Below are 26,467 nucleotides of genomic sequence, written 5' to 3' on the forward strand. Positions count from 1 at the left end.
TCACTGACTTCCAAGAGCTGAAGCGGGCACGATACTGAGCAAACAAAGATAGATGCCCAAGAGACAAATGTCGAACTGAGTCAAAGGGACCACTGTGGATTAACAGACAGAAAACAAATGAGTAGACAGATTTGTGTCTCCTTTTTTCACTTCAGAGAGGAAACACTGGAAAAATAATCCATGGTATGAGAGCAGCCACAGCCTGCAAATGACTGGTTTGAATTGTCCAAGCCAATGTACTGCATCCATCCGGCCAGCCTCAGGAGCCTGCACAGCAGGTGCCTGGAAAAATAGCGCAGCTTGGTTTCAAGCTATGAGTCACACGTCAGTCCCTAAGGTCTGCATCGTAAAAAGAAGCTACTGAAAGTCATTCATCTGTCCACTGCGAGCAAAACTCTGTGAATTTTTTAAATGGGAAAAATTGGAGTGAATTCCCTTTACGTTGTGAAATAAAAGAAAATGTCACCTGCCTTCTCCTTTTCTTCTCCATCCTTTTTTAAATGGAAGAACTATGTCAGCCATTTTAAAGCCATATTAGGAGCAACTCAGTGACTGTTGTTCATAAACACATCAAGAATATCACATTTTTTCATACACTACTTCATTAATTTCTCATCACATCCCTTGTGAAACCCATATTGATATGATCTCATTTTACAGATGAGGAACTTGAAGTCTAAAGAGGCCAAAGTGACTTCCAAGACTGACCTCAGGCCTCATGACAGAAACACTAGACTCAAGAAGTCCTATTGACAAAGAATTAGAGACAGGAACAGAAATCCTAGAGAGGAATTGAATTCAAGAAAGCACAGAATTGTATGGCAGCCAAATTTATAATCAAATGCAAGAGTGAAATGAAAATTCTTTTAGTCATTCAAGGCCTGGGCTTATTACACAAAGACACACTTTGAAAATAATTTTTAGGAAAAACAGTGCCACAAAAAGAGAAAATCAATTCCTTCTTACTAGGCATAGAAGGAAAAGTGAGTAAATATGTTAACAAGGTTTATTTTGTAAATAAGCAATGACTTTTAAAAATGTGTAAAATCCTAGAGCTAAAGATATGATAGTGGGCAGGAGAGAAAGAGACCAGCATGAGGTAAGAACACGCTAATATATTCACTTTGTTTGGTGGAAGGTCTGGAATCTAAGGGTAACTACCAGAAAAGTAAAACTCAAACTTTGAAACTTATAAAATAAAATTTAATGTATCCAGTGGAAAATAGGAAGAAAGAGAAAAATCTTTATAAAAGATGTGCAAAATTTTTTTCAAAAAGAAAATGAGATAGAGTAATAAATACTAATGTAATAACTAGTTAATATAAAAGGTCAAATAACTGATTAAAAGATGATATTCTCAGATCATATTTTGAAAAATATCCAGCAAAATGTTGTCTATAAGAGATGTATTTAAAACAAAAGTAGTACATGGAGAGGTTATGCAGGAGAAAAATTTTGCACCAGACATTTGTTTCAAATGGCAAGATAAATTGTATTTGAGCTACCACAGTAGGGGAGAGAGACTCTGATATAGAGCTGAGTTCAACTCCAAAAGCAGCAGAGACAACCTGGGATTTACAGCCAAGGAACAGACAAGGGGGTCAGTGGGTAGAAAATTACTGAGAGGAACTTGGTTAGGTATCAAGAGTAGAGAGATTTTTGCCAAACTGGCTTAACAAGATTCTTGTTAAAGGTTAGGCAAGTATTTCGATATCAAGGTGGGGGGATTAATAACCTGATGATATATCAGGGGTGGAAGGGTTCTCTCTAAACTATCTTAATAGGATTCTTCGCTAGAACTGGGCTCAGCAGGCCAAAGGCAAGATCTAATTGAGAAGATTACTAGGAGCCTGAACAAAGTTTGATTAAAGAGAGAGTGTTTTCAATTGAAACTAAAAATACAAAAATCAGCTAGTTGTGGTGGCGAGGGCTTGTAATCCCAGCTACTCAGGAGGCTAAGGCAGAAGAATCGCTTGAACACGGGAGGCGGAGGTTGCAGTGAGCCAAAATTGCACCATGACACTCCAGCCCAGGCAACAACAGCAAGACTCTGTCAAACAAAACAAAACAAAAATAAAAAAACACCCCAAAAAACGCCAGGGTAACCATCTTAATACCAGACTAAATAGAATTTAAGGTAAAAATTATCATAAGGACAGAGGTATGATAAATAATGGTAGACAAAACACTAGATCAAGAAACTATAATGATCATGAACAAAATCCTCTAAATAATATAATATCCAAATACACAAAGCAGCATTGATAAAACTACAGAGAGAAGTAGATAAATCAACCATTGTAGCTGGAGATTGTAGTATTTCCTTCTCTAAAAGACATAAATAAAAGAAAAGTCATGTTATATAAGAACTATAAAAAAGTTTGCGTGCATAGGTGTATTGACAACATATTGAACATTTGCAAAATTCTACAATGTACCAGAAGCTTCATAGAGATTATGTCTCTGACCATAAAACAGGAACATTAGAAATCTACAACATATGTCTGAAAACTAAGAAATGTTCTGTCTTTGGCAGAAAGAAGAAACAAAAATGAAAATTTAAAGATCCTTAGAACAGAATGAAATAGAAGGCACTCCAAGTAAGTATTTATGACTACAGATAAATACTAATTACCAAAATCCTACCACAAACATCATGCTGAATGGGGGAATTTTACATGCATTCACTTTATGATCATGAACAAAAAAATAATGTGCACTTTTACCACAACTATACAGCATAGTACCGGAGGCCCTCAAGAAGACGATTATGCAAGAAAAAGAAATAAAGGGAAAAAAAGAAAACACTGAAAATGAAAAGGTATAATGATCACTATTGATGAATGATATGACCACTTACACAGATCATTCATATAGATGTAATAATCCAAGTTAGATAGACAAAAGATAAACATAAATCAATAGCATTTCTCTTTATCAGTAATAACTAACAAGAAAATATAAAGTGAAATAAGATAAAATAGCAATAAAATCTTTAAAATATCAAGGAATTTTTCTTCTTTTGAGACGGAGTCTTGCTCTGTCACCCAGGCTGGAGTGCAGATGGCTCACTGCCAGCTCCGCCTCCCAGGTTCACGCCATTCTCCTGCCTCAGCCTCCAGAGTAGCTGGGACTATAGGCACCCACCACCACGCCCGGCTAATTTTTTGTATTTTTAGTAGAGACAGGGTTTCACCGTGTTAGCCAGGATGGTCTCGATCTCCTGACCTTGTGATCCACCCGTCTTGGTCTCCCAAAGTGCTGGGATTACAGATGTGAGCCACCGCGCCCGGCTGGAATTTTTCTAAAAGGAGTGAACAAGCCCTTTCCAGAGAAAATCTGAAACTCTTTCAAAGAATGCTTTTAAAAGACTTGAACATATAAAAAGATTTACCAAATTTATGTATGAGATGACAACATGATAAAGAAGGGATTTTCTTATAATTAGATTGTATTGGTAAGGTACTTTGGAGAAAACTGACTTTTTTATAATGTCAGAAGTATCAAAGTACATATATACATGTATATAAAAACATGGGTAGATCTTTCAAAATAGCACTGTGTGAAAAAGGAAGAAACAAAACGTGGTGCAATGCCATCTATGTATATAAAATACATAAAAATAAAACAATACATATATTTTATGAATATACATAAGTGGACTTACTAAACATGTTGGAATGGATGCCTATGAAAGGACGTAAATGGGGACGGAAGTGAGAGGAAAAAATGACCAGAATAACACAAAATACAAGGCATTTTTCCAAGGACTAATTATGACAGTGTGCCATGAACAAAATGTGATCTATAAAAAAGTAAGAGGTGGGAAAAAAAATGACATTTGGAGAAAAAAAAAAACTGATGTAGATAGAAAATAGGATGTATGGCCGAGCTCATTCCTGTAATTCCAGCACTTTGAGAGGCCAAGGTGGGTGAATCACCTGAGGTCAGGAGTTTGTGACCAGCCTGACCAACATGGCAAAACCTGTCTCTACTAAAAATACAAAAATTAGCTGGGCATGGTGGTGCTAGAGAATCACCTGAACCCAGGAGGCGGAGGTTGCAGTGAGCTGAGAGTGCAGCATTGCACTCCTGACCGGGTGACAAGAGCAAAACTCCATCTCAAAAATAAATAAATAAATAAAAATAAGGGAGAAAACAGGATGTACATACATCCTCAAGAACTTAATATTAGAAGCTACTAGGCCATGAGAACAATAATAAAGAAAACCTGTAATAGTTGATGGGGCGTAAAAATAAGTGCGTTCAGATTAATCTTTTTCAAAAAAGCAGGCCCGAAGTAACCTACACTATTCAAATGACATATTCATGTTCAAAATAAGGAACATTCAGGCCGGGTGCCGTGGCTCATGCCTGTAATCCCAGCACTTTGGGAGGCCGAGGTGGGTGGATCACAAGGTCAGGAGATCGAGACCATCCTGGCTAACATGGTGAAACCCCATCTCTACTAAAAATACAAAAAAAAAAATTAGCCAGGCGTGGTGGCATGTGCCTGTAGTCCCAGCTACTCGGAAGGCTGAGGCAGGAGAATGGCATGAACCTGGGAGGCGTAGCTTGCAGTGAGCTGAGATCTTGCCACTGCACTCCAGCCTGGGTGACAGAGCAAGGCTCTGTCTCAAAAAAAAAAAAAAAAGGAATACTCTTTTGTCTTCCAAGTTCTCTGGACTGGAGAGGGTAAGCACATATTCTACAGACAGACCCCTTCCTGGGTTCTTTTTTGGCCTTGGTAGAAGGCAGGTTGCATTGTAGATCTCCAATTATACCTCTTGGTATATTTTCCTATAATTATTCATTTTAAAATAAGGTGACTATAGGAAAACTTACTGATAAAAATAAAAGAAAAATAATTAAATGAAAAAATAATATATAGTCAATACAATATGTTTGGCTTTTAGTACCAAATTTCTTAGTAATACATATTTGGATATTTTGAATATGAGATAGTTTCATTATAATTCTTATTTTGTTTATTGTGGCATTGTACTTGAAATTAAACCCAAATAAAGTGAATCAAAGCTAGTCTATTTCAGTTATGTGGTTCAGTTCTTTCTTCAAAAGGACCAAAACACCATGCTTAAAAGAAATATAGTCAGCATCTGAAAAACCACAAATCCCAAGTGCTGCTTCCTAGTAAACGAATATAGAAAAATATTCAATTAATTATGATTTAACTCAATAAAAATTATACAAATCTACTTATTGCAACAAGGAAAACAATGGTATATGTTGCCACAATTAAAAAAAAAAAACATAAAATCGAATGAATTGAAGATTGTCACTATTTTTCTAAGGCATCAAGTAGCACTTGACAGATGTTATCCTACAAGCCACAAGAAGCTTTACTGTGCTGAAGTATTTTAAAATGTTGCATTATATATTAGAATGGGGTGACTTCCAGAAAACTAACCCAGAGCCACTGATTTCATAAGCAGGAGCAGCTTTCAGCACATTGGACAGTGACCTTTACCTGCTGTTTTCACATGCTGGTGAGCAAGCTGGTTGGAATGTTCTCTTATTCTACTGCCACATAAAAAATCATCGATTAAATGTGAGACTCTGAAATTCGTCTCTTACTGAGAAACATTTAAGGGCATTATAGAATTCATTTTACTCATGTAATAAATCTACTGAGTAATGAGAAAGAAGAATCCACTTGCGAATATGGAGAAATATTTCTTCAGGCAGTCACACCAGACGAATTATTCACCTCCAACAATATGTCACAAAATGTAATGCCAATAAACTTTTTTAAAATGCAGTGTTCACACATCCAGGAATGAACACCCGTGAAATGTTAATGCCTGCCAGTTTTTCTTAAAAGTATGCCTTGCGCATGACTCAGGACTTCTCCCGCATTGATGATAAGAATGGAGCATGTTCAATCATCTCCTTACAGTGAAAACAAAAAGTGTACTTTTAAAAGATAAATAGGCTCTGAAAATAAATTTCTTTTGTGTATTTGCTTGATACATGCTTCTAAAGAAATTGCTTAAGAAAAATGTAAGCATTCTCTTAGTTGTTTAATTTATTAATTTATTTTATTTGTATACACTTAGGGGTACAAGTGCAGTTTTGATACATGGATATATTGCACAGTGGTGAAGTCTGAGCTTTTAGCGTAACCATTACCCAAATAGTGTACATTGTGCTCATTACATAATTTCGCACCCCTCAACCTCCCCAACACCCACAGCCTTCTGAGTGTCCAGTGTCTCTTATTCCATGCTGTGTCCATGCATACACATTATTTAGCTTCCATTTATAAGTGTATTTTTTAAAGTTCATTAAGTATCTAGGATCTTTTCACATTTCCAAAACTTGCTTAATAACTCTTGTTCATGTAACCCTACAACTTGTTGATCACTGCCTTGTTGGTAGGTATAATGATCTCCTCTTAAAAATTAGAAAACCAAATCTCAGAGAGGTCAAGTGACTTGCTAAAGGACACACAGCTAGTAAATTGTGGACTAGGATTCAAAACTAGTTCTGTCCCAAACGCTTTTTCTATTTATCATGATGTCAATTCACTATGTTTTATATGTAATTTTTGCTCAGTGGTTTATCTCACGTATAGCAAAATAAAATTTTAAACTGTATAGTTCATTTTATAAACATAAAATAAAATGTTTATGACATTGAGCTGCCAAATAGTTCTCCAGAGGCCCTGAAGTTACCAGCTTTGGGTGTAAAATAAATCCATCTCAGCCTTCTTTCATTCCGTATCTCACTGATAAATATCCAGATGGGCCAGGACTTTTTTTGTTAGGAGAAAGTAAGTAGGTAATTCCTTGCCAAAATTCACACCCCTATTCAGAGAAAAATAATACCATTGTGTAATAGTCCATAAAGAATCCTCCTGTATGTTGTGATGAAGACAGAAGACAGAAGAAGCAGGGGTCTGGGGGACAGCCTGGGACAGATGGGAGCCCATCTTAGAAGAGGATCTGGTCACACCTCACTGCAATGTCAGGACACATGGATGATAAAACCAGTGATAGCCTCATGGAGTGTCATAGTGATGTGGAGCTTGGGACCCAGAGTTAGTCCACAACAACATGACCTTAAGCAAGTTACTGAACTCTCCTGTGCTTTAAGTTCCTTGATTTGGACAAAGGAGATCACACAATCTACCTTGCAAGGTATCGCAAGAGTTCAAAGAGTTTGTAAGATGGTGGTTGACCAAATGCCGGCCATTATCACCATCCTAATCCCCATCATATCACTTTTTCAGTTCCAGTAATGTGACCTTTAAAAATGTTCAGTACTATTTTCTCCAGGAAACCCCCAAAGGACACTGATATATGGGTGTGAGAGGCCAGAAACATCTCCCTTCCGTTCCTCCCCATGTGCTTTATTGAAGAAAACATACAATCGTTTAATATAGCCATGAGCTCTGGACAACGAGACCAGGACCCTTCTCATCAATGTGATGGAGACAGCGGGATACCTTACAAATTAAAGATAACAGTGCCCACTGATCATTTAAACGAAAGGAAGGAAAATGTCATCCATATCATGTCAAAATAACTACGTGCAAAAATCCAAATAGATACAAAAAGAAAGAAACACAAAAATGTGCTGCACAACTTTGTGAATTAAATATCAAAATAAATTTGATTTTGAAGAGGTTCATTTTTTTCCTTAAATATCCTTTAACTGAATTAGCCGGGTGTGGTGGCATGTGCCTGTAGTCCCAGCTACTTGGGAGGCTGAGGTGGGGGTATCCGCTGAGCCCAGGAGGTTGAGGCTGCAGTGAGCCATGATTGCACCACTGCACTCCAGCCGGAGCAACAGAACCAAGACTTTGTCTGAAAAAAGAAAAAATCCCTTAATTGATATTCAACTGGATGGACAGAACATCTGGTTCAGAAGAAAGTTCCAGTGACAGAATGGAGTAGTTTTCAGTAGCGTGCCTCTTTAAAAGTGAAAGACACTTTTATGAATAATTACCTCACTTGGAGTAGATTCATAATAATTTCATTATACTATCATTAGTATACTAGGTATACATGTATATCTGCCTGTGTACATTTATGCAAAATAGTCTGAGAAGTCTTAAGACAACCATGGTGACATTTGGACTTAGAGTTTTTAAACCAGCATTTGAAAAGATGAAGGTCAATTGCATCTGATGGCTTGAATTCTGAATAAAGTGGTGAAGGTCAGATAGGTAAGTTGGATGCCAATGATAAAATGAAACATATGGCTTTGAAGTAACAGAGAAGTCATGAGTAAGCATTTTTCAAGATCACAAAGGAAGAAGCAGCTGACAAGCAATGGAAAAAAACAAGCTAAAGAAGAAAGAAATTGGGGAATAGAAAGGTACCATAGTGATGAATCGAAAGGCAGCAGAGGCTCCAATGGCAGGGTCTTGGGGAAGATTCTTTAAAGAGGGGATATTTTAGAGTACGTTAACCAAAGTCCATTTTTTCCCCAAGAAATAACTGACAATTATTCATCAAATCTCACAAAATCTGACATCCAATTTATGATGCCCAGGTAAGGCACTGATAGATAACATTGAGAAGTTACTATATGCCTAAAGAGATCAGAATTCAAAATCTGGTAAATAGAGGTCAAAATTCAAAATCTCATCTGTCTGACTCCAGAGCCCATGAACTTCCACTCAGTGAATTACCTTTCTTACTGAGAATGGGCACTTTGGAAAGTTGCTTTTATTCTGCAAGGGTTTTAGGGGACTCTATTTAATGGGACTTTGTGCCAGGTTCTGTGCTAGGTACTGGGGCAACAGAGATGAATAAGTGTCTTCAAGTGTCTCTCATGCACTGAATTCACAATATTGTGACTGTTAAGTGTTCTAGGCACTTCATAGAAGATGAAGGTGGATACAATGTTTTCTTAACAATACTAGCGATTAAATAACTCCTGATGATATTGCAGTTATTTTTTTGTCCTCAGGCGATTATTTGGGGTGTCAAGCAAGTTGTGAAAATAAGACATGTAGAAACGATGAGCAGATGATAATAACAACATTTTCAAAGGCCAGGAGGAAAATTCAATTTATGTTCCATCCTGTCCTTGGCAAATAGTCAGTTTCCTCCCCCTCTGTTTTCCTGCTAATCACAAGTGAATGTGGATCTGGCTTGTTTACTTCTTTGATCTGTTTGCTCATTGACATTCACACAGCTTTGAGACTGGGGTTTTTATTTCCTTTGTCATCTTGATGAATGCCTGGGCAAATACATAGCAAAATGACTGTGAAGCTCAATAAAACCAATTCAACAGGGGAACTTAGGCTATGGGGAAGGCAAGATGCCATCTTATAAACAAGAAAATAACCTATGATGGCATCTACTGTGTTGTGTGGAGTTTTGGAGAAATAGGTCTCAAAGTTTGGATTCATAAAAAGTTGTGCAGCTTAAGCTGGATATTAAAACCAGATGTAAATGCAACTGAGCAGAGAACCAGTTATCTAGACAGTTCCTATCTGAACTATTTCTTTAGGAAGTGTCTATGTAATTAAGGAAAAACATTTTCTGGTCAATTGGTCAATCATTTTGATTCTCTATTTGATATTTCAACAGTATACAATAGAAAGTCAAAGGGAAGTATCTGGGTAATCCAAGTGAAGACCAACTTTCCCCCATATTTATGTGAATAATTTAATCCTAATTTGTATGTAATCTAGATTCCATGGTAATCATAGCTATTTTTCATTTTTCATCCTTCAGCTCTCAACTCAAAAGCCACCTCCTCAAGTAAGTCTTTCTAGACCCCAGACAAGGTCAAATTCCCATGTTAATCACTCCAAATGATGCCTTCTCCTTTGATTGTATAGGACTACATATTTGTAATGTCTGTCTTCCTTAGAATATGCACTCCATGAGGACAGGATCTGAACTGAGTCTCTCCAGCCCTGTCTTGGCTCCTGGCACATAACAGGTACTCAAAAGAAGCTGTGAACGTGAAGAGGGAGTGCAAATCTTAAAGCCCATGGGTATACAGATGAATGACAGCTCTCTAGTACTTTTCAAACTTGGCAGCTGTGTGTACATCTACATGCATTTGAGTTTGGTTTACGATTAATTAACATCCAGCAGAATGGTGAATTTCTTTCCTATAATGAATGATATTTTTTTAAATGGCAAGGAAAAGAAAATTTCGATGAGGTTCCTACAATGTAGGACTCAAAGAGGTGCTCCTGACTTCTGCCATAAGAACAGACTCTTGGAATAATTTCTTCCAACTATGACTTCATGCTGACCCATCTTAGATGCCCTGTGGTCAGTGGCACGTGTTTGAAAGATGACTGTGTGGGCTCCTGGACTCACTTAATTGAGTGAGTCATTATTTACAGATAATAAGCTGAAAACAAAAACATTTATCAAAAAATTTTAGGATAGTAAGAAACAGTGTTCTTATATGACTCACTCAATTGGCCAATTAGATAAACGGTGGCCAAATGGAATAATCAGCTTGACAACCATCATGAGGCTGTCAATTTTCTGAGTAAGGAGGTCATCACATGTCACTTCTTTCATGTAGGAGTCATGGTTGAATCTGTATTGGGGTATTTGCAAAGTAATGTAAGAAAATTCATGGCATCTCATCTCTTCAAACCAGAAAGATTTTAGTTCAAACTCAATTGTATGTCTCTGTATGTATCAAGATTAGATTAGATCGATAATAGATAGACACATATATGTATATGTGTATTTACATGATAGTCATTTTTAAGAGAGTAAGTCTAAAGGACAAGGAGAAATTTTGCACTGTCTTCTTTTAAAATACTTACAGATTTCTAGGTATAAGATTGTATGGAACCAAGTTATTTCACTGGGAAATAAGAAAGTCTTCTCAGGCCAGGAGCCGTGGCTCACACCTGTACTCCCAGCACTTTGGGAGGCCAAGGCCAGTGGATCACAGGGTCAGGAGATTGAGACCATTCTAACTAACACGGTGAAACCCCGTCTGTACTAAAAATACAAAAAATTAGCTGGGCATGATGGTGCGTGCCTGTAATCCCAGCTACTCGGGAGGCTGAGGCAGGAGAATCACTTGAACCCAGGAGGCGGAGGTTGCAGTGAGCCGAGATCGCACCCTTGCACTCCAGCCTGGGCTACACAGCGAGGCTCCATCTCAAAAAAAAAAAAAAAAAAGAAAGAAAGTCTTGTTTTTACTTTCCCTTGAAACAATAGATCAGCTTGTGACACATCAATGAGATAAAACTTTGATTTTTTTTTTATTAGTGGGGAAAAGGTGACATAGGCAGGCAGATCACCTTACATTTGCTCTGACAAATACTTTGTTGGGAAGTTACTCTTTTCCAGACTGCTTCGTTTACACCAGAACAGGACACTATATATTTGTGTGTCTGAGATGTGCTCCCATATAGCGACATAGCTGCAGGGCTGATAGAAAGGCCTCCACGCATCCATGCTCTTGGAGAACTTCACAGCGATGCATCTCCCCTTGGCATCTCTTCTATGACCCTCAGAATAGAAGTCTCCCCAACCCCAGACCAGGACAGCTGGGTCTGAGCTCACCTTCTCTCTGTTCAGGGTCTGTCCCTCCAGCTGAATCCCAATGGGGATGCCACCAGGCTCAGAAGGCTCAATGCTGAGAAACTGGCCCATCCAGGAATGGCCTGAACCATCTTTTGATGAGTTTCATAGAAATGTCACAAATTTGGAGGGCTATTGTAGAAAAAGCTTTTCTTTGACTATCACTACACTAGATTTCATTTGTTCCTGAATTAAAATTCCCTCCATGGGCACTTCTCCAAAGTGTAAAATGCCTGAGCTAGCCAGGAGCTTCCTGCATGCTGGATCCCACCTAATGACGAATATTATTTAATCACAAAGATAATGGAAGGTAGGATGGGACAGTGCAGGAACTTAAAGAAGTAATGCTTGTTTTAAATTAAGCCTTTTTTTCTCCCTAAACAAAGGATAACACAGCATTCAACATTCAATTTCCAACCAGGAATGGAACTAAAATGAATAGAGTACCTACTAAGCACCCTCAAATAGTTTACATAACTGTTGCACGCAGGACTATCACAATGGTAATGGCAAAGTCTAATTACCAACCCCAACGAAGCACAAAGAACTTAAGTAATTTTGTCTAAATCCACAAAGAGAGTGAAGCTGAGAATCAAAGCCAGGTTCCTCTATTTGTCAAGTCAAACTTCCTTAACCAGAGAACCTTCTGTTTTTCATGTTCTATTGCACGTCATCAGTCATTTGCTCGTTTCAGAATTGGAGCTGCTAAAGGCTGTATCTCTACAGTGTTCTACTGGCTCTTCAGAAACTTGTTTGGTATTAAGACTTTTCAGACAAGTGGTCAGAAGGCTCATGCAATCAGTTGCAGAATGAATGCAGAAAATGATGAATGAGTATATTTTCTCATATAGACACTGACTGGCTTGATTTGAGGACTGTTACAGTGGTCCTCAACATGCATTGAAACCCAAAATCCCAAGGATGAAATGGAAACCCTCAGACAGATAAGAAAAAGGCATCAAAGTACTGAAAAGATAATCAGAGGAAGAGACTTGCACGTCAGAGGCATGGCAAGATCTGAGAGCACCAAAAGGAATGGTCCTTTTGCCCAGCATTTTCTCCAGCTGGTTTACAAGGTGACTTTGACTCTGATGTTGAAATATTCACCTATTCTTTCCTGCGTTTCTTCTGTGGAGCTTCCTGTTGAAGCACTTCCAGTCCTTTGGAACAGACTAGGAACATTTCTCCCAGGTTGGAACTGGACAACCATTTGGGAAAGTCATGAGGTGTGGACACAGGATGGGTAAGTTTGGATGGGTTGAAGACAAAGAGGCAGGCTGGGAGGACCGAGGAAAGAGCGGGACAGTAGCACTGGGTGGGCCACTCTACTGGGGGAAGTAGTATCATGATACAATCTGTGGGAGAGCCTTTGCAGAGAACCACCCAGAAGGCAGTGCTCCTGGTTTGGCTTTAACTAGAACTGAGAGCATTAAATGACCTGGTAAGATCAGACCCTGCCTAAGGCTCTCCAGAGGCTTCCAACGCAGCGAGAATCAAATCCCAGCTCTTTGACACAGCTCGTACCATGCACTGGTGGTCAAGCCCCTGCAATCCCACAACTCCTTCTCCTGCACTCTCCTTACCCTCCTCTACCCCAGCTTTATCGGCTTCTTTCTGTTCAAACACAGCGCTCGTGCCTCCTTAGGGCATGTCACCATGCTTTCTCTCCCTGGAATCCTCTTCCAATGGCCTCTACATGCCTGCCTCCTTCTCAGCACTTGGCCTTTTGTCTCCTCCTCATAGAGGCCTACTCCTCAAAAGACCCACCAGAAAGTGCCTCCTTTCCTCCGAAATAATTTCTCCCTAGCATGGTCTCCTCTTTGTGTCTCTCAAAGCAGTTATCACAGTGTGGTATCCTCTTGCTATTGATTTATTCACCTGTGTATTGTCTGGACTTTTCCACTAGAAAAAAAATGCCCCTGAAAGCCAGGCTTTTACTCATCTTGGTGTACTTGGCAGGCAAGAACAATAATAGCAATACTTATATAACCTTTATGATGAGCCAGATACTGTTTTTAGTACTTTACGTATATTAATTCACTGAATCCTTTGGGGCAGAATTATTGTTCTCACCATCTTCCAGATATGAAGCCAAAGTGCAGAGAGGTTTGGTAACTTTCCCAAAGTCACACAGCCATCAGAACAAGAGCTGGGAACCTAAAAAAGCTGCGTCCAGAGTGGAAACTTGAACTGCTCTGTTCTCCTGCTTCTATGTGTTGGGGGAGGACAGGAGACTTCCCAGAAGGAGACACAGAGAGGCTGTGGGGGTCTCACATCAGCCTCCCTGTACCCAGTCCTCACTCTGTGCCCTCTGTTCTGAGGATTCCATATGCCGGAAGAAGAAGAAGACACGGTGGGACCAAAATGCTGTGTCCGGGGAGGGAATGGGTTTGCTTAGTGTGATCCTCAGAGGCTGAGCTGTGTCTTCTGTATCTTAGTGGGCCCCATGCCTAGCACAGAGCCTGACACATAGGAGACCTTGAAGGGAAGAGAGAGAGAAGTTTCCACACTGGGAAGGGTAAGGAGGGCTTTCCTGGCAGAAAGAAAAGCACATGCAAATGTGTCAGCTTATAAGCAGAGATGGCACAGGCAGAGAAAGCTGTGGGCTGCAGTGCAGGGGACAGGGATGCAGAGGGGGAGAAGAGACTGGAAAGAAAGGCTGTGGCCAGGCCAAGAAGGGCTCTGAATGCCCAGCGAGGGAGTTCAGGCTTTTCCCCTCTCTTGATTGTTTTTATTTGACTGAGGTGTAACTTACATATACCAATTTTAAGTGTACAGTTGATGTATTTTGACAAAATGTGCACATGCACTTAACCCCCACCACAATTAGGATAATCAACATTTCTATCTCCCCAAAAAAATCTGCTTATCGCTATAGGTTTTTATCCAACAGAGTGATAAGGATTGCTGTTTCAGAAGGATGATTCTGCAGATGGTGTGAAGAGGGGGTGGATAAAGGAGGGGTGGGAGATGATGTCTTCAATCATGGAACAAGATAGATCCACCGACAGCCAACCACTTTAAAACACTCCATGGAACATTGTTAATTCACAGACTTTGTCAAAATGCCAAAAGAAAAACAGCACAAAACAGCAAAACTGGTCTGCGTGGGCTAGGCATAGGGGTTTTTGTGAGAGCAAGAGATTGTTGCCGATCAATAAAGCCATAGCAATCCATACTAATCACGAGGAGAGATGATGACCATTTTCGCTGGGTCTGTATGTTTTATGACTCTAGGCACAGTCTCTAAGACCCATTCCAACAAACTGCTCTGAGAAAATTAGCTGCCAACATGACACACAACCTAAACCAACAGACCAGGGGAGCATAAAGTGTTTGACGTCCACTACAGTCTATTGCACTGAGTGCGGCTGTCACCAGAGCCACCGCAGCAGCAGAGAGGCAGCCTGGCCCAGCCAGTCAAGACACATGTGCCACCAGCTCACAATATCAAACAGCCAAATGTTTTGTGCTCAGAAATAGTTAACTATCTTGTGAAGTACTTACTGTATGTTTTACATAAATTAACTGATTTAATAATCTTAATAACTCTATTAGGTAAGTAGCTTCATTTTAAAGATGATAAAGCTGAGGTACAGAGAGGTCTAGTCACTTGCCTAAGATCACACAGCAGAGCTATGTTTCAGAGCCCAGTTCCAGGGACCCTGACACCATGATCCCCATGCTTCCCTGCCTTTTCCATAGCATAATAGCTAAGAGAACAGGTTTCAGTGACAGACTGATTGAGATCCACGTTCTGGTTTTGCCACCAACCAGCTGTGTGACATCAAACTTCATCTTTCTGAGCCATAATTTCCTCATCTGCAAAATGGACAGAGCTGCTGTGAAGACTTACATGTGTAATGGCACCTGGCACAGAGTGAGTCTACAATGAAGAGGGGCGTAATAATATTTATTTGGAAGCTCACAAACCCTGTTTATTCCAAGATACATGTTATTCAAACTTCACAGTCAGTCACCTAAAAAAACCCAAATACAAATCAACTTTTATTGATTTTAATTAAAGTTTTATTATTCCATTAGATCAGGAAAAATTTCCATAGAAGCATTTATTCATTTGAAAAATATTAAGTACTTGCCTGATGCCAAACGCTGTTCTAGTTTCTGAAATTACAATGGTGAATCTAAGAGGAAAATCACTGACCTCAGGGCAGGGACAGTCAGATATTTTTAACGTATTTTTAAACCAAGTTTGTATAATATTCTTTTTAATTTTAAAAATCTAACAAATCAGGCCAGGCACAGTGGCTCATGCCTATAATCCCAGCACTTTGGGAGGCCGAGGCGGCAGATCACCTGATATCAGGTGTTCAAACCAGCCTGGCCAACATGGTAAAACCTGTCTCTACTAAAAATATAAAAATTAGCTGGGTGTGGTGGCACATGCCTATAGTTCCAGCTACATGGGAGGCTGAGGCAGGAGAATCACTTGAACCTGGGAGGTGGAGTTCGCAGTGAGCAGAGATTGTGCCACTGCACTCCAGCCTGGGTGATAGAGCGAGACTCCGTATCAAAAAAAAAAAAAAAATCAGCATATATCTCTCTAATAAGGCTGCAGAGGTGATCTAAAAAAAATCAGGTGTCTTTGTCTTTTGACTGAAATTATACCAACCCATGCACTGACACTATAGTCTCATAAGAAATCTACCTAATTAAAAAATTTTGGTGGTCAAAGTCTTAAAAAAAAGTCGACCTACAAAGACAAATTAAATAACAGTAATTTTTAAAATTGTTTTAAACCTCTGATGATTAAAAACAAGCAAAAAATAAAAACCCCGGGCTAAAATAAATCATTAGATGGTGTCTAAGGCCCCTTCAACCATCAGAAAGTAATTGAATCTCTTCAGTCAATTTTAAACATTGCTTTTGCAGTCTTACTTGCACCACTGATTTTCCCAGTGAAAACAACAGGGATGTTAAGCAAGAAAAATTTCCAGGCTGCTAAATGAATGTCTGACTGGTTCTTTCTCATATGTCAGCTCAACTGGGACCTCTTTCAAGAATCCCGCATAACCATAACCTTCCTAGCTAAAGTAGCCCCACACCCTTCTGCCTCTACCCATTACCCTGTTTCATTTCTCCACGTCACTTATCACCACCTGAAATTATTTCATTCATTGATCAGTTACTTGTTTCTTGTCTGACTCACACATTAGAATGCAAGCTCCATGGGCTAGGGTCTCTCCTGCTTTTCCCCCACAGCATCCCTAGCAGCCAGAATGCTGCCTGGTGCACATACTTGTCAAGTGAGTAGATGAATAGCAAAACTGGTGTATTCCTGTGAAAGGGTCTCCTAGCTCAGCTGCAGTCAGGAAGGAGAAGCAGGTACATATTACTTAGTTCTCCTTAAATAGCCTATAAAACAGGGTGGGGGTGAGGGATGGGAGAGGTGTCTTTCATTCATTCGTTCACTGGACCGATGTTTACTCAGCATCTACTGCAGACCAAGTACTGGACCATGCTGGCTACATGCAGGAAAGTGAAATAGACCTAGCCCAGGTTCTTAAAGAAGACATTATTGCACAAGCCCAAGCTTGGAACTTTTGCAAAGCATACACTGATGAGGCTATTTCAGAGATATATAATGTATCTAAAACCCTTAGCATGGTCCCTGGAGCATAGTAACCACCCAGTAAGTGATGATGATGATGACGAGGAGGAGGAGGAGGAGGAGGAGTAAGAGGAGAAACACAATGAGATGACAGTGATTATTACTACTTCATATGCAGAAAAACAAAGTAACCTCCTTATCATCAAATGTAACCTCAGACATCAAATGAGTAATCAATATCTACAGGGGTCATTAAAAATATATAAATCATCTGCCCCTGGACTAACTAGGGGAATTCACTATAGGTTCTCTCTGCAGATAAGAAGAATTACCATGGACAAGACTGATGATGTGTTTCACTGTAATATCAAAAGCTGCATTCTTGCCATCATTTGTATTATTAATAATGTACCTGGGGCTTCTTGTTCTGGAAAAGATAGAATGAGTACACTCTATTCTTTCTCTCCCACTGATTATAACTAAAATCTCTGGATAACTTAGATAAAGCAACTGTATGAGAGGATTCTAAAAAATAAATAATAGCAGAGATGCTGGGGTGGAAAATTACAACTCAAAGAACAACCAATACAGCAGTGAGTTTCCTGGTTTAATTTTTTTTTTTCAATTCTCCCAGCTTAGACTCTAGGGTGGCTCACTTCCCAGAACTGCACAGCAGACACAGATGGAAAAATCTCAAAGAGAAACTTTCTTTTTCTAGGCAGAAGACTGGAAAGGGGGACCCCCGGGAACATAGGATGTGGGAGGTATCTCCCTTTTCCCCCTTTTTCTTCTGCTGGCCCTGTCTCAAGGCAAGCCCCAGGCATGAACCAGCACTCCCACAGCAGCTGCAGGAATACCAGCCATAAGGGCACCCATAACTCAGAGAAAATCCCACTCGTTGACCAGAGAAATTGACCTCTTTGGTCTGAAGAGTGTCTGAGAAATTTCTTTATTCATTCTCTCTCTCTCTCTCTCTCTCTCTCTCATATCTCACCATTTTGCCCAAAGGCAGACCCATTCACAAAAAGTGTGGAACTGTGCAGGGAGGTTAAACCAGATTTCTGCCAGAAAACCAAGAAAAAGGGACTCTGGGAGCCAGAGACTGTGAGGGCAATCACAAATTGAAAGGGGTGGCAAAAACTACCTTCTAAATCTAAGTATGAAATCCTAGTTCATGCCCAAGCTGTGCACACACAGAATCAACTCAAAGCAGTATAGCAACGGCTCTGAGAACTGAATTATAGTAGAGACCATCCCCCAGATTCTAGACTGACCCCGAGTGGCACATCTGGGGATGAAATCAAATAGCACCACAAAGGCTGTGAAAATTAAATTGACATTGGATCCAGAGCCTACAGGAGGTAGGTCAGCCCTTGCCATCTGAATCTTACTTACTGAGTTGATTACCCACTTTCAAAAAAAAAAAAAAATGAACATTCTTCACAGGATTTTAACAGAACTTAGATTCTTGTAACATAATATTCAAAATCTATAGAATGTAATTTGTGGTAGGATAAATAATAACCCCTGCAAAGATGTCTAATTAGTAACCCCCAGAACCCATGAATATGTTACATTGCATGGTAAAAGGGATTTTGCAAATGTGATGAAGTTAAGAATGTTGAGATGGGGAGATTTCCTGTACAGTCTAAGTGAGCCCAGTGTAATCACAGGGCCTTTCTATAAGAGCAGCAGGGGGATCAGAATCAGACAAAAAGGAGATGTGAAGACAAAAGCAGAGGTTGAAGTGATGTGTTTTGCAGATGGAGAAAGGGGCCACAAAAAAGGAATGCAAGCACCTCTAAATATGGAAAAGACAAGAAATGTATTATCTCTTAAAGTCTCCAGAAGAAATGCAGGGCTGCCAACATCTTAATTTTAGACTTCTGATCACCAAAACTACAAGAATAAATTTGCCTTAAACCAAGAGTTTGTGGTAATTTGTTACATCAGTAATAAGAAACTAATACACAATTTAAAATTACCCAAACAAAAAAACTGGGAAAATATAATTAACTCTCAAGGGAAAAGATAGCAGATACCAATCCCAAGATGACCAGATGTTGGGATTATCAGACAAAGACCTTAAAAACACTACTGTAACCGTATTCCATGAAATAATGGTAAACACTCTTTAAATTAACTAAAAGAAATTCTCGGTACAGAAATAAAAACTTTACAAAAAAAACACTAAAAACTACAATAACTGAAATTATAAACTCTCTGTATGGATTCAACAGAGGAATAAAGATGACTCAGGAAAGAGCTGATGAACTTGAAAACAGGTCAATTAAAAGTATCTAATCTTAATAATAGAGGATATAAAAATTGAGAAAAAAAAGTCATATAGATTCAGAATCTGTGGAACTATATCAAAAGTTCTAAAATTCATACTATTCGGGTCTCTAAAGAGGAGGAGAAAAAGATTGGTGCTGAAAATTTTCTTTTAACAATTTTAACAAATGAGTAAATACTCTTCAAATTTATTATAGGTCATAAATTTACATATTCAAGAAGTTTAGTGAAATTCAAATAGGATAAACTCAAAGAAAACTATGACCAGACACATTATAATCAAACTGTTAAAAACCTAAGATATATATAATTATATTTAACATATTTTTTAATTAACCATTATGTGCAGTGTAATTGCATATTGCATGGCAGTGTTTCTCAACCAGGTTGGTTTTGCCTCCCAGGAGACATCTGACAAGGTCAGATGTTTCCAACTGTTTAATTTTTATCACATTGGGAGTCGACTGCTATTGGTACCTAATATGCTAAGGATACTGCTATACATCCTACAGGACAGAAGCTTCACAACAAAGAATATCTAACCCAAAATGTCAATAATGCTGAAGTTAAGAACCACTGATATTAAGGGAACAACAATTCAAATGACTCCAGATTTCTCACAAGAAATCATGGAAGCCAGAAAACAATGGAACATTTTTAAGTGCCGAAAGAAAAGGATTGTCCGCCTAGAATTCTATATTCAGTGAAAACATCCTTCAAGAATGAAGGCAAAATAAAGATAATTACAGATGAAGAAAAACAAAGAGAATTTGTTTTCAGCAGTTCTCACCTAAAAGAGACACCAAATGAAGTTATTCAAGTGGAAAGGAAATAACACTAGAAAAAAACCTGGAAATGGTAATATCTGGATAAACATAATTGACTATTTTTCTCCTCAAATTCTTTAAAATATGTATGACTGTTGAAATTTGGAAGAAGTGGTGCTGTGACTTGGGCTATAAGCAGATGAAAATGGAAGACGATGTAAATCTATGAAGATAGATCACTTTCCTCCCTCAGGTCTGTCTCCTACAGTGATGTCAGAGACCTTAAAGGCTCAAATATAGTCATTCCTCAGAATCCATGGATGATTAGTTCCATGACCCCCTCCATGGATACCAAAATCCACAGATGCTCAAGTTCCTTATATTAAATGGTGTAATATTTGTATATAACCTATGCACAGCCTGCCATATACTTTAAATCATCTGCATTATTTATAATACCTAATACAATGTGAACACTATGTAAATTGCTGTTATACTGTATTGTTTAGGAAGTAATGACAAGAAAAAAAGCCTGTACATGTTCAATACTGATATCCTTTAAAAAAAATTTTTTTTTTTGAGACAGAGTCTTGCTCTTATTGCCCAGGCTAGAGTGCAATGATGTGATCTCAGCTCACTGCAACCTCTGCCTCCTGGGTTCAAGTGATTCTCTAGCCTCCCAAGTAGCTGGGATTACAGGGGCCTGCCACTACACCTAGCTAATTTTCATATTTTTAGTAGAGACGGGGTTTCACCATATTGGCCAGGCTGGTCTCAAACTCCTGACCTCAGGTGATGCACCCACCTCTCCCTCCCAAAGTGCTGGGATTACAGGCGTGAGTCACTGCATCCAGCCTAAAAAAATTTTTTGATCCACGGTTGCTTGAATCCATAGATGCAGATGCCAAAGATATGAGGGGCTGATGTACTAAAAAACACAAACAGATAAACGCCTGTAATTTTGTAATTTTTTAAAAAGTAAAAACATAAGGAAAAAGTACAAGTCCCCTCTGTCCTATTCAATCCCAATCACAGAAATAACCACTTTTAACAGCATGCCCTCGAATGGTCTTGCATGACTCTCCACTGTCCAGCCCCATATATATTAATATATAAAAAATCAATATGTGTGTAAACATACTCATCTGTATTGCTATCCATATATAAATATAAAATGTTTTAATGGATTCATGCTCAATCTTTTGATCTATGAATAGCTTTTTCATTTGTGGTATATCATTATGGTAGGCAGAATTCTCATATAGTCTTCAATATTCCTAGACCCTAGTGTACATATACTTTCTCCCACTTACTCAATCAAATATGAATCCAGATGTTAATGTAAAGAAATTCTGCAAATATAGTTAAGGTCCCAAATAAGTTCCATTAAAAATAGGGAGACAATTACATAAACTCTTTAAATTTGGGTCTAGAGGTCAGAGACAGAGGAAGTCACAGATTCAAAGCATAAGAAGGAGTTGACACACTATTCTGGCTTAAAGATAGAGGTAGACATGTGACTAGGAATACAGGTAGCCTCGAGGAGCTGAAAGTAGTCCCTAATTGACAACCAGCAATGAAACAGGAACTTCAGCCTCCAACCACAAGGAGCTGAATTCTGCCAACAAGAAGAATGAGACTGGAACCTGATTTTTCCCTCAGAGCTTCCAGATAAGAACTCAGTCCAGCTGATGCTTTGGTTTTAGCTTGGTGATGCCCTGAGCAGAGAATCCAGTCCACGCCATGCCAGATGTCTGAGCTACAGAGACATGGCTAATGATTAGGTGTTATTTTACATTTCTAAATTTGTGGTAATTTGTTACACAAGCATGAAAAACTAATACAATAATACACAGCTTTCCAAGCCAATGAAAATAAGTGTTCCTACTTCTTTTGCATAATATTATATTTTTTGGTATTATTTTGATGTAGCAAAATATATTCAAACATATTCCTCTTTATAGAAATTCATCCGGCTCCTATTTCTTGTTATTGTCAAACAACCCATCAATGAACATCCTTATGCATTTGCCTTACTGTGTCTGTGGTATTATTTTCTGGAAGAAAGATTGCTAGAAGAGAGATTATTTTACTAAAGACATACATATTTTTCTTTTTAATAGCTATTATTATCCAGTCAGTCTCCAAAAATACTGAATTGATTTATACTCCTCTAAACAGACTGCTCATTTCCTCACACCTTCACAGCATGTATTATCAAATGCTAGAAATTGTGCCCAAAAAAGGTAATTCATTGTTTAAGTCTTCATTTCTGTGGCTAAGAAAATGTTTGCATTTTACTGTTCACTTGTATTGTCATCCGTGGATACCCTGGCTAATTTGAGATTAGATTGTTTGCCTCCTGTCATTTTTATGAAGTTTTGCATAATAAAAAGATTCACTCCTTGTCTTTTATAAACAATGCAAATACTTTTGTGGGAGGCACACAGAGTACTTTGAAGTATACACAGGGGATAAAGTAGACAGAGCCCAGGTGGTAGAAGACACTGAATGCCAGATTAACACACTTGTTCTTTGTTCTATAGGCAGACTGGAGAAAAAAGCATGGATCTTGATCTAGATTCTAGGTTCAAATCCTGGCTCTGCCACTTAGCGCTATGACCAGGTACAAGTTAATTAACCTCCCTATGCCTCAGTTCTCCCCTCACTCTCTAAAATGGGGATGATAATGGCGTCTGCCTCACAGCATTGTTGTGAGAAATAAATGACTTAGAATGTGCAAAGAGCTCAGAACAGTGCCTAACATATTGTAAGCGGCAAAAGCATTTGTTTTATTATTTTTTATCAAGAGAGCATCACAAAGAAGGCTATGTTTTAAGATTGCTACTCTGGCCAAAATTATCCTACAGCCAGGAAGAAATGAGGGAAATGTTAACATTTCCTCTTGTGGGGGATGTGCAGGTAGAGAAGAGAAGGAAAAAGAGGAACAAAGCAGCTGGGTCCCCCATGGGTTTTTGGACCCATCCTTCTGTTGATCTAGGACACCTCCCTTGATTTCATGCCTTTTTCTTGGAGCTTCACAGAGATTATTTGAGACAGAAACCATTCCTTCCCTGTGCATCCCAAGTGATTTGACTCCCAGTCACTCCAGGACATGCTTCCTGGAAGGTTCTGCAGACTTTGACTGGTAGAAATGGGAAAAAGGTAAAAATCCTTCCCAAATCCTACTTTGCATTTCCCAGCTCAGTTTCCCCCTCTTTAACCTGCTCCCATGATTTCAGTGTTTGATATGCACAGGGCCTTATCCATTTCCTAACTGACAAATTAATTCTTAATTTGACTATAGCTGGGAATCAAATGCAGCTATACAGAGCCCTGGGTGGCAAGTGAGGAACTTGTGCCTACACACTTGTTTATCTGAGGCTTTACTTTCTGAATAAAGCATCTGTCCCAACACGTTACGTAAAAACAAAAATTGCAATTAGCAGTCCACATAAAGGAGGTAGGTTGTTCTCCATGTGGTTAATAAGCCAGAGAAGTTAATGGCTGAGAATAATGGGTTGCAAAGACATTGCACCCTGGAGGTTTTCCAGGAAGTGCTTGAGGCAGGTGATATTGAGTCCTCTGGGGATTTTGGCTTTCAGTCTGAATCGATAGAAAATGATTTGTCTGAGTTTGTTTTCAACTAGAGATTTCCAGAAAGGGATGAATGCTTGACCCTGTATGTTTAAGCCAGGCCAATGGCCATTAAGGCTGACAGCCTAGAGCTATTAGCACGGGTCTCTCCTGTGCAGCTTCCCATCACTAACCTGCTCCCAGGCTGCTGGACTTTCTCCCGTTACCATACCCTTGGCTTCAGCTCCTGATTCCTACCTGCCATTTTGTTTAAGGCTGGAGCTTGATTTTTCTGAGCTTTCACGAATCTGATGCTTAAAATGTTTTCAGCTGGCTGAGTCACACCCCTCTGACACTGGAATCCCCCAAATCTCTTATTAGCTTTTTTGAGGTACATGTGTTCATCAAGTGGCCCTGCACAAGAGAACTCATCTCTAAGAAGTCCGTAGAGTCACACTGGGCCTCTTGTCCCACTCTAGGGAAGGGAGGAAAGAAAGCTATCTATACCCTTTCCTTACAATTTGGCAGTGAGAATTCAAGCTTACTGAGGCATTTCTTTTCCTAAATGTCTACTCTTAAGTCCCTGGGCCTTGAAGTCAAGTCCCTCTGAGACATTTCTCCTCAAGCTCCAGCCTGGAGTGACCTGGAAGGCCCTCTGACATGAACATAAAACTCTTTTCCATTCCTTGTTTTCTGCTTGACCTTCTTGCTTCTCTCCAACCAAAACCCCTCTGCCTGAAATTTATTTCTGTATCAGCTCATCAAAATATCAATGTCTGGGCCTGTGATTTCTTGGAAAAAGAGAATGTAGTGTTGAGAATTATGGTAAATGTGAGTCTGCAGAGTGGCCACATGGGTTTCAGGGACTCTTAAAATGCATGAGGTTCCACTGAGTCCAGACGACTATCTATCTTAATGTTCTGGAACAATGACCACCTACATAAGATCAAAAACCTGAGATCTGATCCTTCTAGTTTTGTCAAATGGCTCAGATTATTTTAAGCTTCCTCTTTAGATAAAATGCAATTTGACTGACCAGGTTTTTTTCTTTTCATAAAGGCTATTGTGAGGGAGTAAGACATCCCCCTGCAACAAGCAGTGGAGGGAGAAATCAGTCCCCAGCCCTGACCCTCAGGTCTCTGATAAAACACTCAGTCATGAGACATGAGACCTCTGGCCACATACCCTGATCCATGGACTGAGGCAGAAAGTCCTCTCCTGCATCTTGGGGTCCAGAAGAGGCCAGGGAGCAAAATCTATACAAGGAATGCTGGTTTCTTGCCCCAGGATCTAGGTAAACATTGAATAAAATTATTTAATCTGCCCTTTAAGCAAGAAATGTGTCTAAAGCTACCTGCTGGTGACCAGGCAGAGAAGATGGCTAAACTGGGAAAGAACTGGTGTGTCAGTACCATGTCCATCTGCAGTTAATACTCACTGGCATAGGATCCTGAGACACAAGTGGTCTGCTCTTGACTCTGCAGAAAAGGATTCCATTCTTTACACCTTCTTCCTCCCCTGCAGGTTATCCCTCCTACCTCAACCATGCCCTTCCCTTTCCCCATTTTGCTCCAAGGCTCCTACCTTCTACTTTCTATGGCTTCTCTTGGATAGTGAAAGGTGGAGCTGGACGGAGAGTTGTCCATGAGTCGGAAGAATCAGAGTCCCAGGGATGGGGCCAGAAACAGTACTTTGGGATACTCAGGAATTTGAGGAAAGGCACTCATCGGTAACAAAAGATCAGTAATGGGCACAGAAAGGCAGAGACCTCACTCCACTTGTTTACCCCCATCCTGCTCACAGGCACCTCCCCAAGGACCCATGCTCTTGGGAATTGCAAACCTGGGTGGCTTAAAACAACAGAAATTTACATTTCTGGAGCCTGGAAGTCAAAATCAAGATGTCAGCAGGGCCATCTCCCTCCAAAGGAACAATCTTGCCTTGCCTCTTCCTAGCTTCTGCTGGTTGTGGACAGCCCATACCTTGCAGCTTCATTGTTCCAATCTCTACTTCTGTCATCACGTGGCCATCTTCCCTCTGTGTGTGTTGCTGTATTCAAATTTTCCTTTTCTTATAAGGACACCAGTCATTGGAATAGGGCCCACTGTAATCCACTATGACCTCAAATTAACTTGATTATGTCCGCAAAAACCCCGAACCTAAATAAGGTCACATTCATCCCACAGCAGGAGGATATGGACAGACGCTGACACCAACACCTGAAGCTACACAGCCAAGTGGGGTCCAGGCTTCTGCCTATCCTGTGTGCCTCCCTGCTCCTTCCACAATCTGCCTGTCTAAGACTCAATTTCTGTCACTTAATCTTAGTATCTCCTGGACCCCTGACCTAAGCCTTCCTGGACAACCATGTTTCTGTGCTACCATGTCTAGTGCCTGGCACTGCATCCAGCACATAGTAGGCCTACAAAAAGATGAATGCATGACACCCAAATAGTTTCTTTCCAGAGATGAGACCAGTGGCCCTAAACTGTTCTGTAAGAGAGTATCTTTATATTATTTTATATTATAAATATTAATTTATATTATAAAATAACCCTTACAAAACAGTCTCTTTATATTATTTTATAGTCTCTTTCCAGAGATGAGACCGGGGGCCCTATAACTGTCTCTTGGGAGCTAGGATTAGAGAAGCTGTGTCTCCCTTAATTGGGATGCCCGCCCCCCTGCCCCAAGCCACAGGAGACTAAGGG

At 39.6% G+C, this 26,467-nt stretch overlaps 1 protein-coding gene across 5 annotated transcripts in view; it reads right to left on the bottom strand.

Moving 5' to 3' along the window:
* Positions 1–26,467, bottom strand: part of SV2B (synaptic vesicle glycoprotein 2B) — a 171,343-nt gene that overhangs the window by 91,090 nt on the left and 53,786 nt on the right. The window lies entirely within an intron of this gene.

Source organism: Papio anubis, chromosome 7, assembly GCF_008728515.1.
Source record: "Papio anubis isolate 15944 chromosome 7, Panubis1.0, whole genome shotgun sequence".
Lineage (NCBI taxonomy): Eukaryota > Metazoa > Chordata > Mammalia > Primates > Cercopithecidae > Papio > Papio anubis.